Consider the following 12870-nt stretch of genomic DNA (forward strand, 5'->3'; position numbering starts at 1 on the left):
TTCCGGGTAATCCTCGGCAAGACATGGAGTGGGGAAGATGATGTGTCACCATGTAGATGGTGTGGCGGAACAATTCCTCTCTCGGGTGTACCTCTTATGTGTGTCTTGATAACACCACCTTTATCATGTGAAGCTACAAGACTCCAGGCAACATCGGGGCGAATACCCATTTTGAGGGTTTCGCATTACGCGCATGCGCACGCGAGAGAGAGAGAGAGAGAGAGAGAGAGAGAGAGAGAGAGAGAGAGAGAGAGAGAGAGAGAGAGAGAGAGAGAGAGAGAGAGAGAGAGAGAGAGAGAGAGAGAGAGAGAGAGAGAGAGAGAGAGAGAGAGAGAGAGAGAGAGAGGAATTTCAGAGGAGACGAGAGAAGCCATGGTAGAGTTGGCGGATCTTGACGAGTTCTCCCTGCGATATTATGTGGGGCAAAAGGGCCATTCAAAGTTTTCAAAATTCCCAAAATACCCTTGGTTATAAAATTAAATATTTGCAAAAATAAAAAAATTTGTAGGTTTTCATGAGAAGACTAATTGTCTATCAATCCAAGATGCTAAAAGTAAAATTTGAGTTGGTTATACAGGTTTTGGAGCTGAATTTCTTCATTATTTTTAGACATAATTGCTTTTTGTTGTGAGGTAATTTGTTACTGAGGCAATTTTTCACTAAGGTAATTTGTGACAAATTACATTCTAAACGAGGCAATTTGTCACTGAGGTAATTTGTGACAAATTACATTCTAAACACTCAAAAAACGGGTTTCATTTGTCAACACGGAATAAAGATTAGAAAATCTTGAACAATCCAACAAAAATAGATACCAAGGTATTTTGAAAATTTCTTTGAATTAGAGGGATATTTTGGTAATTTTCTCCTTTTTTCGTGTTTCTCTCTCTCTCTCTCTCTCTCTCTCTCTCTCTCTCTCTCTCTCTCTCTCTCTCTCTCTCTCTCTCTCTCTCTCTCTCCCCCTTTTTGGGATAGTTTCCTACGACATTAAAACTCTCTTCTTCTTCTTATTCTTCTTCTTCTTCTTTTCTCTCTCTCTCTCTCTCTCTCTCTCTCTCTCTCTCTCTCTCTCTCTCTCTCTCTCTCTCTCTTTTAAAGAAAAAACTAATTACAGAAAACGTTGGTGATCATACAACTCATATGGCGAGATGGCACACCTTGTATGCCAGCACATCATTTTGGAGGTATAACAAGCTTATCTCCAGCATAAATATTATCCCCATGCAAGCCATTTGCCGCTTTCAGGTCATCTAGCGAGATCCCATATTTTCCTGAAATGGCCCATAGAGTATCTCCCCTCTTGATTTCATAACTGTGAATTTCTTTGGGCTTCACATCTTTACTATCAAAGCCCTCACTCTCCTTCAGTTTGGGCTTGCCGATCACTTTTCTTGGGTGGATAAAAAAGGCGAAGGAACCAGGGCTTTTCCTCCACCTTGGGCTTCTCATCAGCCTTTGGCTCAAGTGGGGGAGGTTCCACTTTTTTTGTTGCTTTGATTTCCTCCTCTGGTACACTTTTCAGCTCATCTGAATGAGGAGGAATAACCATAGGAGGAGGGTCCACCGAGTCACAAACTCAACTTGCTCTTCAATGTAGACCTCCTCTGCATCATAATTATTGCGGTCTCCATCAGGAAGAGTAAAGTCCTCTCGATCTCCATAATACTCTTGAATGAGGGCGTCCTCTTCTTTTTTCGCCTTCAAAAATCTGAAAATACCCCATGCAACGCCAACTGCCACTGCTGCACCAGCAACTTTGGTTGCAGCTCCCTCCTTTCCCTCTTTTCGACCTTCCTTACCAGATGGCATCTTGTCACGTTCTCCTGGTGCTGGAGGTCTCTTCACTTGCCTATCTATGGCACGAAAGAACCATCACAGTATGTGGCCTGAAAGGGCTAGAGCAAAACAATGTGTAATGAGAATTGTGGTCAACGAATCTCTCTCTCTCTCTCTCTCTCTCTCTCTCTCTCTCTCTCTCTCTCTCTCTCTCTCTCTCTCTCTCTCTCTCTCTCTCTCTCTCTCTCTCTCTCTAGGAGCGCGCGCCGGTGCGCGCTTCTAGAGAAAGAGAGGCAGAGGTAATTTTCTTGGGTTGAGATTCATTAGAGAAGCTAGCCTCATTGCATTCTCATCAGAAGCCGCCATGTCGACACTGGTAATCGAGCAATCGGCAATGGCAACTCAGCGGTGGAAACATGTTTGAAACGTACAGAGCGTCGATGAGGCGGACTAATCAGCTTCAGACTGTAGCGGAGTCGAGCGCGGAAAGAGGGAGGGTTGTAGGAGAACTCGAATTCAGGCATTGGCCGTTTCCCTGCATGCGGAGCATGTGGGAAGCTATTATAAGCTATCAGGCGTCTCTCTCTCTCTCTCTCTCTCTCTCTCTCTCTCTCTCTCTCTCTCTCTCTCTCTCTCTAGCAGTGCACGCCGATCCAATAGCTCAAAGGGGCGATTTGGAGTGTGCATGAAGCATGTATCGGCTGGGAGAGAGATCCGTTAATGTAGGTCGGGCGACGCAGCATGAAGAATGGCAGGTACATGCGCATAGAGCTAGGGCGACGACAGACTTATAATATTTGTGTTTCATAGGTGGCCATTGCTATCAGTTTGAGGATCTTACTGCCATTCTCCCAGTTTCTCAGCATATACTCCATTTCTTGCTTATTTTCGTCCAATGTAGCCCACAGGAAAGCAACCATGAGGCACCTTGAGAAGTTGTGCATCGCTGTTTTTGAGATCCCTGAAGCACACATAATGGATGTCCAATACTCAAAGTACGCTGCTTAACTCTAATTTGCTGATTGCAGCAACGATAGCTCTGGCTTCTGCAATACCGGTACCCATATTGTATGAGCAATGTTAAGTGTTTTATTATGATCTCGCCCTAATTCCGACTAGCAGGTGCAACTAGCTGATCAAAATTGAAGAATGGGAAGCCTAAGCCCTTTATGCTCCCTCCTGGGCGTGCATTGGTAGATAGAGAGAGAGAGAGAGAGAGAGAGAGAGAGAGAGAGAGAGAGAGAGAGAGAGAGAGAGAGAGAGAGAGAGAGAGAGAGAGAGAGAAGGGAGGAGTTCTCTTGATCTTGAAGCTCTCCATTTCTATTATTCTCTTTTGAATTTCATATTGAGAAAAACTTGACCTCTGAAAGCATCATGCAATCAAACAAGACGGTAGTGGTTGTTGGTGAGCGCTATTTCTGTGCACCTTTTAGTGCAGTTGTGCTCTCTCAAATGAAATCTGTCATCGACCCAAAGAGAAAAAATCTATGATTTTGTTGTCGAGGATGGCCAAGACCGTGTTGTATTCAAAATTGATGGTCGTGCCCTCAGTTGGCTACCCTCCTAGACCACGTTGTCCATACTGCTTTGTGTGTCCACAAGTCAAAGTGCCCGTGAGAAGTGGGATAGCATCGCAAATTGACTACATCAAGGAAACATGTAAACATTTCTCGAAAGAAAGTTGGCCAAACATCTTCTGTATGCTTTCGTCTGTAGAGCTATTGCCTGCAAACAACACTGCAATTTAGAGAGAGAGAGAGAGAGAGAGAGAGAGAGAGAGAGAGAGAGAGAGAGAGAGAGAGAGAGAGAGAGAGAGAGAGAGAGAGAGAGAGAGAGAGAGAGAAGGATCTACAAGAGTGAGCATAGATAAGATTGGGCATTGAAGGCATATTGTGATACATGAGAGAGATGATTTTCCATGGCAGACTGAGAGAGAGAGAGAGAGAGAGAGAGAGAGAGAGAGAGAGAGAGAGAGTAGCCAATTGCACAGTACACGCTATGCTCGCCTTTGTAATCTTGGAATTTCATAATGTTAATGATAGTGTCTTAAGCCCAGAGAGAGAGAGAGAGAGAGAGAGAGAGAGAGAGAGAGAGAGAGAATTTTCGTTGATTCTCCACTTTTTTGGAGAAAAGATACCACCCTCTCCCTTTAAAATTTTGGTATATTCTCACATGTAATTTCACCATATCATTGAGAAGTGTCTCTTGGGATTCACTGTTTATTAGCTTTTTCTTTTTAGACATACTTGTGATATTCTCTCCACACTTCCTCAAAATCTATTTTCTCACCCTGAAATTTAAAATTTAGAGGTAAATCTCTTGGGATTACTGTGTTATTTTGAGCACTTACTGTAAATGAAACATCTCATACCTTGAATCCTAAAATTTAGAGTCTTCAAAGTTTAGGTTCAATAAAGCATTTTAGCGTTTTCAAACGCTCTAGACGTCCATTAACCCATCTTGTCTAAGCGTAGCTACATTTGACAATGATTAAGCACATTACCATTTAAGGACCACAGTGTTGCCACAAGCTTGTCTAGATGAAGCTGCTCGTGCAAATATGACAATGGCCATGCTTCAGAGTGTTAAGTACAATGCCTACCTTAAGTGTAAAGACAACCAATGGCCTCGGTATGCAAGATCTAGCCGAGATATTATTTAATCAATCATATGTTGCCTTGAGTTATAGAAATTTGGTCGATCTCACTCATTCCTCGATGGAAGAAATGGGTTTGCAAAGTCGAGAAATGAATAGGTCAAATATGAGGAAGAAAAGTCTGAAAAGGAAGAGGTTAATATTTTGTGGATTCACATGTGGTATTGGTGGAGGATAGCCATAGGCTTGAGTTTGTCTAGTAAATCCATTGATGGGGGAGGGTATGCAATTGCACATAGGATAAATAGATTATTGGCCCGAGGTAAAGGTTGGAAATATGTTATGGGAAATTGGAGTTGAACTAGGATGTAAGACCACAAGCATGGGGTTGTCTCACCTTGTTCTTGGAACCACAGAAAATATCCCGCATCCAAGTCGACCCTCCATGAACCCTAGGGGGTCATATAGGGTTGTTTATGGCTTTGCATGACACAAGCAACATGCATACGTGGAAGATTCATGACATGGAGGTGCAAGTTTGAATCAAGCCATTAGAGCATCAAATAGAGTTCCTAGTGCCTTTTGGCAGAAATATAAAGATGGAAAGATTATAAAGTGGCAAGTAAAACTGACGAAAGTATTTTAGACTAGAGTTGATTTGGGCAACTACATTACAATGTGCTCCATTGGTCTAGTAGTTCATATTCGCTTGGTTTCTTCTCCGCTCGGAAGCACTCGCTCGGATATTGGGATTCCTCCACATCACTGCTTGTGCCCTCTACTAGGATCGATACACTTTTGCTCACCAACGTGGTTAAAGTAGAGGGTGTACAAGCTCTCCTTATGCAAGAATTTGAGATGAAAGATCTGGGAGATTTGCATTACTTTTTGGGTAGTGAGATTATTTGCATACAAGAGGGTGTGGTTGGACAATAATGTGAATGGACAATAGTACAAGACTAAGTAGAAACTTCAACTTGGCAAGAATAACCTACAAGTCATTTGAGTTATGCTAGGTCTATGTCTTGTTTTGACGGGACATTTCATCTTAAACTTTGACAAATAACTTTCTTCAAAAGAATTTGCAACATCTATTGCCATTTTTCATGGAAGAGAGTCTTCCACATCCAAGGGCAATTGCTATTGAGAGTGAGCCCCATTTAGAAATGGCATTTTGAACTCAAAATCAGTAAAAGTAATGACATGCTCAATTTCCTTGAGGTTTGTGATTGGCATACGAACCTAGTGTCTTGTCAGTGGTCAAGCTCCATCCCTGTATGGAAGGGCATAATACGTGTGGTTGGATAAAAGTTATTTGCATGCTTGGGTTTATAATAAAACTTCCTTCCCCATATGGAAAGGTAGAGTTAGCTTTAGAGTAGGCTAGAGAATAAGGGAGAATGACAACCCAAGGAATAATAAATTCATATCCTTCCATGGCTAGGCCATAAATGTGGTGCTAAGAAGAGGAAAATGAATCAATCAAGGAACCTCCTGGTTGTATGCTACAACCCACCAAGACCAAGATTGGGATGGGGTCCTTGAGAGGTCTCTAGGCCTATTGAAATTTAGAGTCTCTAAACAAGAAAAATCAGGCAATAGACCTTTACCATTAACAGTGGCTTGGGTCTATAGCTCTAGAAGAAGACCTGGTCCTGTCTCACAGTGAAAACGGGACAAAATTTAAAATCTACGATTGTTTTAGTCCTATAACTTCAACAATTTGGGCTAGCATATTCTCAACTAATGCTTTTTTCCCCCTAACAGATGTGAGGGCACAACCATTGGTGAACTCCTCTTCCAATTGGAGAAATTTTGCTAAATGCTTTTAGTGCGCAGAATGGATGTTACCTGACTAAGCAGTCCATATGATTGACAACCTTAGTCAATCTGCACTTACCACCGTGCACTCACACATGATCCTTTTCTTTCCTAATTACTACCACATGTGTTTTAACACTTGAAATAATGGATTCCTTTTTAACTTTTCATCACAATTATTCATTAAGACAAGTTATTAAAATAAGCATTGAAAACAGTCTTTTAGAAAACAAACATTTTTAGACTTAAGACAAGGTACGATCACTTATAATATATCTTGAAAAATCCTCACATGTACTCCACTTATCTCAAGCACACCTGTACATGGGTGAACAAACAACACCCTTCCTTATTTATAAACAAGGTGGAAACCCATCACCCAAAAGTTCGGGGCGCCCATACACTAGTACCAGTTGCCCATGCAACCGGGCAGTTCCCCTAGGATAAAAATGGTATCCTAAGTAGTATCCAGAAACATACACATGTAGGAGGCACAGACTCCATGTACATGGGGAAAATCAACTCGTCCATGGCTAACCAGCCATCATTACTCATCACCTGAAGTGAAAATATTCCAGGGAATCAAAGGTATCTTGAGACAAGGTGTCTTAAGGATGACCAATCATTTTTTTCCTTAATCAACCTGCCTTACCCTAAACATTTCCTTCCTAATTTACAAACAAATGCTCATAGATTTCTCGGAAGAGATCTTCCGTTTCAGCCAGTTTTTCTTTTCCTAATTCCTTACTCCCTCTTTATGTATGCAATTTTAATAGTTAAAGAAACTGGAATTAACTAAACTTAATTATAACAAAGACCCACTTGGGACTGATCTGGCCTTTGTTTTGTAGCACCGAGGCCTGTACACTCTCATCAGTCGGCCTACTACTAGGCACGGCTTCGTCTTCGTACAACGCTCTAGTTCTTTTTGGAGCTCTACCCCCATCATCAGATGTAGGATTTGCTCGGGTCCTTTTAGGTGTCATAACTTCTTATCCTTATAAAAAATAGGTATATTAATTTCCTAACCCTAAGATAATTATCACGGTTTTTTTATTATGTAGAATAGCTTTGATAAATAGCACCTAATTATTTAACATGATTTACTAATTTCTCCCTTTAATTTTCGGCTAGAATTAGTCTAATTTTACTTAGATAAATAGCTACATTAATTTTCTAATCTTAAGATAATTCTTATGACTTCTTTATCATGTAAAATAACTCTAAAAAATGGCACTTAATTATCTAATATGATTTACTAATTTCTCCCTTTAAGTTTGAGCTAGAAGTAGTCTAATTTGACTTAGATAAATAGATATATTACTTTTTTGAACTTAAGATAATTATCATGACTTTTTTATCATGTAAAATAACTCTAATAAATAGCACTCAATTATTTAACATGATTTACTAATTTTTCCCTTTACTTTTCAGCTAGAATTGGTCTAATTTGACTTAGATAAATAGGTATATTAATTTTCTAACCTTAAGATAACTAATAACTCTAATGAATAGCATCTAATTATTTAACATGGTCAACTAATTTCTCTCTTTAATTTTCAACTAAAAATAGATATTTTAGCTTAATTAAATACTTTAGTTATTTATTTGTTAATGAGTAACTTATCTCATAATTCTAATAGTATTTTCTAATTGTGATAGTTAGCTTAAGAATATTTGAGCTAATTAAGTAGGTTTTTAATCAATTTTTTGATATAAAACAGCTAATTTTTCTAGCTTCTTGAAGATGTAATACAGCTTTGATAATTTTCTTATACTAATCTAAGTTTAATTAGTATAATTACCTTTAATTTAAGACCAAAAAGATTAATTTCAGTCTTAATATGGCTTAATAATTAATTAGATTAATATCCCTAATCTTAATCTAAGTAATCAATAGAATATTAAGAATTAAAAGAGTAATATAGATAGTAATTAAGTTTAATCTTCTTAATTTGTTAAATTAATGAATAAAATAGAGATAAATTAGTATACTTTTGCTAATTAAAAAGGGATTAGGCTAATTATAATGGATAATCAACTAGAGTTTTTGTTCTCTAGTGGTTTTTAGGTAGAGTTCTCTCTACGTGAGAAAGAAATGGCCAAGACTCCGAGTCTGAGTTAGAATGAGAGGCCTCGAGACCTATTTATACTTTTTCTGGGCCTTCTGGACATTCCTTGGCTGGAACAAGAAGCTGCTTTTAGCTCAAGCAGCCCCCAAGCTCAAGAAGACACCATCTGCTTCTATTCCTATTCCTAGAAGGTCCTGCAACCTCCTCCCATAGCCTACCTAATTTATAAAATCAACCCTACTAATTTTTTGTTATTTTTTGATAATTTCATAAATATGTGGGGAAAAATATCTTGGAGGCTTTAGTAAAATTCTATGCTTAAATGGTTACCGTGATCATCAAATCTATGCTTAAATGATTACTACAACTATCCAATTTTTCCTAATAATTTAATTTATATTAAACCTTCGGGTGGAACTAGCGGGGTCAGTATTTGTCTAATTTAATTCTAAAAATTTCTAGCCCAAGGTTTTCTGTGCTTAAGATTTCAAAAATACCATTTTTTATCTTTTTTGAGATAGTGTTTTTACCTAATTGCCTAACCAATGCTTTCTCCTAAAGCTTGAGTTCATTCCTTGTAGCTAGAAAGGTGGAGAGCTAGCAATCACCCCAACTTAAGAATTTGAGATGCCCTCATCTCAACCGAAATTGGGAATGTCTTTGAGAAGAGAGGTTTCATCTTCCCAAGTGGCATCTTCCGTGGGATAACCTTTCCATTTTACCAAATGTTTCCTAATTACTCTATTTATAAGAGTTCTTTCTCTAGTTTTTAGGATATAATTTGGCTAAAGCTCCAAAACTCCTTGCTGATGCATTATAATCTTTTCATCTCTCAATGCATGGTTGGGATTTGGGATGTAGGGTTTTAGTAGAATGACGTGAAATACATCATGAAATTTGATGTGTACTGGAAGCTTTAATTTGTAGGCTTATCACTAAGGACTTTGATTATTTCATAAGGACCGCAATACCTGGGACTAAGCTTTTTGAATTTTTTGAGAGATAGATTGCTTCTTTTTGGACGTACTTGAAGCAAAACCTTGTCTCCTTGTTTGAAGATCCAATCGGATCGCTTTTGGTCAGCATAATGCTTTTGACGATCCTTAGCTGCATGAATATCTTGTCGTATGGCTTTGGTCTGGGCTTCCATTTCCTCCAACATTTTCGAGGCTTCAACCCTTATAGTAGGGTCAAAAAATTCAATGGTGATATGCATGCATGCCCATATAGAGCATTGAAAGGTGACATCCCAATGCTTTTATGAAAATAGGAGTTATAGGCAAATTCTACCAAGGGAAGAAATTGAATCCACTTACGGGGTTCTCTACTGCAATAAGCTCGAAGGATATCTTCAATTACTTGGTTTACCCGTTCTGTTTTTATGTCTGTCTGAGGATGATATGCCGAGCTAAAGCATGGTTGTGTTCCTAAATCTTCAAATAGAGCCTTCCAAAACTTGGAAGTGAACTTTGCATCCCTGTCACTAATAATTCTTTTCGGAAGCCCATGTAGTCTAAAGATCTCCTTAACAAAGATCCTGCTTATATCTGAGGCTGTAGAAGTGGTTTTTACAGGTATTTGATGAGATGCTTTAACTACAATTACCATTAGGGATTCATATCCTCCTTGAACTTTGGGGAGGCCTGTGAAAAAATCCATGCTAGCGAATTCCCACTTCATTTGAGGTATGTCTAAGGGTTGCAGCTTTCCTGGCATCATTACTTGTTCAACCTTGATTCTCTGACAAGAGAGGCATTGTTTGATGTATCAAAGTACATCCCTCTTCATTCGTGTCCAGAAGTAATTTTTTATCAAGGTATTAAGAGTTTTTGCATACCCTAGGTGTCCTCATACAGGAATATCATGACCTTCATGAAGAATTAACTACGTTAGGGAGGTATCCCTATGAATGTAAAAGACTTCGATGTCTTTAGCAAAGAAGGCCATCCTCCATAGAATGGTCCTTTACTAAGGCTTTTTCATTTTTTGTTGCATCTTCCTGGTTGAAAATTTGAATGAGTTGAAGATAGGATTCATCTTTCTGCAAGCATTCTCTCACCTTATCCAATATTGGGTTGTTGGCCATGGAGATGGCTCCAAGGAAGGCTTTTTTGCTAAAGGCATCATCAACCACATTTTCCTTTTTGGGTCTGTATTTTATTTGGAAAACGTATTCCTAAAGAAGTTCTATCCAACATCTTTGCCTCATGTTAAGGGTTGTTTAGGAAAAAATTCATTTTAGACTCTAGTGATCAGCAATTAGTTGAAATTGGCGTCCCAATAGATAATGTCTCCATAACTTGAGGGCATGTATAAGAGATAATAATTCTAAGTCATGAGTTGGATAGTTCAATTCATGAAGCCTTAACTTTCTGGAAGTGTAGGCAACTGGTTGGCCTTCTTGTGTTAAGACTCCTCCTACAGTGAGTCCACTTGCGTCTGTTACCACCTCAGAATCTTGAGAAAAATTGGGTAACTTGAGTACGGGATCGGAGGTGAGGTGTTGTTTCAGTTGCTGGAAACAATCTTCTTGTTCTTTCTCCCATGTGAGCTTAGAGGATTTCCTGAGTAGCTGAGTCAAGGGTGCCGCAATGAGTGCATAATCTTTGATGAATATTCTATACCATCCTGTAATACCTAAAAACCCTCTAATTTCACTCTGATATTTTGGGTTGTGTCCATTCTATAATGTCCTTAACCTTTGGAGGGTCCACTGAGATCCCTTTCAAAGGTATGATAAATCCAAGATAGCTGACTTCAAGGGTGCAAAAGATGCATTTACTCATCTTGGCATACAAGTGATCTTGTCGAAGAATACTCAAGACCTTGCATACATGTTCCTCATGCTCCTTAGCATCTTTAGACTAGACCAATATATCATCGAAGAACACCAGAACAAAATCATCCACGTATTCTCAAAATATATCTTGTATGAGCCGGTTAAAGGTTGCTTGTGTATTTGTAAGGCCAAAGGGCATGACCATGAATTCATAGTGGCTGTAGCGAGTGTTGAATGCAGTCTTGTATATGTCTGCTTCTTTGATCTGGATTTGATGATACCCGGATCTGAGGTCAATTTTTGTGAACATTTCAGCTCCATGCAATTTGTCCAGAAGTTTGTATATGCAAGGAATAGGATACTTGTTCTTTATGGATACGTGATTAAGGCCTCAGTAATCTATGCAGAGGCCTAAGGATCCATCCTTCTTTTTCTAAAACAAAATGGGTGCTCCCTATGGAGAAATACTTGGTCGGATGAACCCTTGTTCGATTAGTTGTCGAAGCTATTCTTTGAGTTTTATGGCTTTAGGTAGAGACATTTTGTAAGGTCATTTGGAAATAGGTTCACTGCTTGGAAAAGTTTCTATCTCATGGTCTATATCCTTTGGGGGAGGTAAATTTGAGAGGTCCTCTGGAAACACATCTAAAAACTTCTTATGCCACTCCAAAAGTTGGTTTGCCCCTGAATCTTTGTCTTTGTTTAGTTTGACCATGAGAATTTGTTGTCTCTTATGTAGACCTTTAATAAGTCTACTAGCCTTAACTAGATGTGCTTTTGGCTTCCCATTACGTCCTTGAACTAAAATCTCCTCCCCTATTTCATTCCTAAAGGATAGGCTACCTTCGGTGCAGTGAATGTGTGCTTGAATTTTGATTAGCCAATCCATTTACAAGATACCATCGTAGATTCCAACAAGTAGGGTGCAAAAGTAAGACGAGGTAGAAACTCCTCCTAATTCAAATTCTACTTTTCCCATTGAATGTTGGGAAAGGACTTCTTTCTTGTTTGCTAATTCCACTACCATTATTTTGAATGGGTACTGATTCAACGTAAGCTTCCTTAAACATTTTGGAAATAGAAAAGAATGGGTGCTACCACAATCTGTAAGTAACTCAAAATTTTCACCTTGTCGGTTTGTAGTAGTTTGAATGACCACATATTGCTGGCATGCTCCATGATTGTCAATTGTGGCAAACAAGGTTGCTCTTTCATCTTCCTCATTCATTTGTGTAGGCTCTCCTACTGTTGCATAAGCTTGGGCTCCTATTTCTGTTCCTCCTCCCCTGCCACGTCCTCCATTTCTTCCTCCTCTTTGTAAGTTACCCTGGTTGACTTGAGGTTGGCAGTTAGGCCTAGTCATAGCTCTCGGGTCTAATTCTTGGGGATAGTTGCACTTGTAGTGTCCCATTTGACCATAATTATAACATCTTATATCAGGAAAGGTTTGATTCAGAGTTGCTGCAACAGTTACTGTACGTCATTGACTTCCTTGGTTAAAATTTCCTCTAACTCTTCCTCTATAATTGCTATAGTTGGGATAGTTTTTGGTGGGGTTGTTTCCTTCTGCTGCAAGAGGTTTGACCCTAAGAAGGGCATCCTGGATTGATATAGGTCTCATGGCTTCGAGATCTGTGCTCAAGGGTTTGTTGAGACCTTGACAAAATCGTGTAATTTGTTGTTCCATGGTCATCTAAGGAGCATAACATCGTAAAGATACAAACTTTGTATAGTACTCCTCCAATGAAAGTGCTAACTGATGTAAACCAAAGAATTCATTCATCTTAGTGGCTTGGTGAGCAGGAGGAAGATAACGTTTTGTAATG

The 12870-nt window shown here is 39.1% G+C and overlaps 1 pseudogene; it reads right to left on the minus strand.

Annotated features, from left to right (window-relative positions):
- Nucleotides 1–1104: 1104 nt before the first annotated feature.
- On the minus strand, nt 1105–1809 carry LOC147455175 (uncharacterized; annotated as a pseudogene).
- Between the last annotated feature and the right edge of the window lie 11061 nt (nt 1810–12870).

This window comes from Adiantum capillus-veneris, chromosome 6 (assembly GCF_014529385.1).
Source record: "Adiantum capillus-veneris isolate H3 chromosome 6, ASM1452938v2, whole genome shotgun sequence".
In the NCBI taxonomy this organism is placed as follows: Eukaryota; Viridiplantae; Streptophyta; class Polypodiopsida; order Polypodiales; family Pteridaceae; genus Adiantum; species Adiantum capillus-veneris.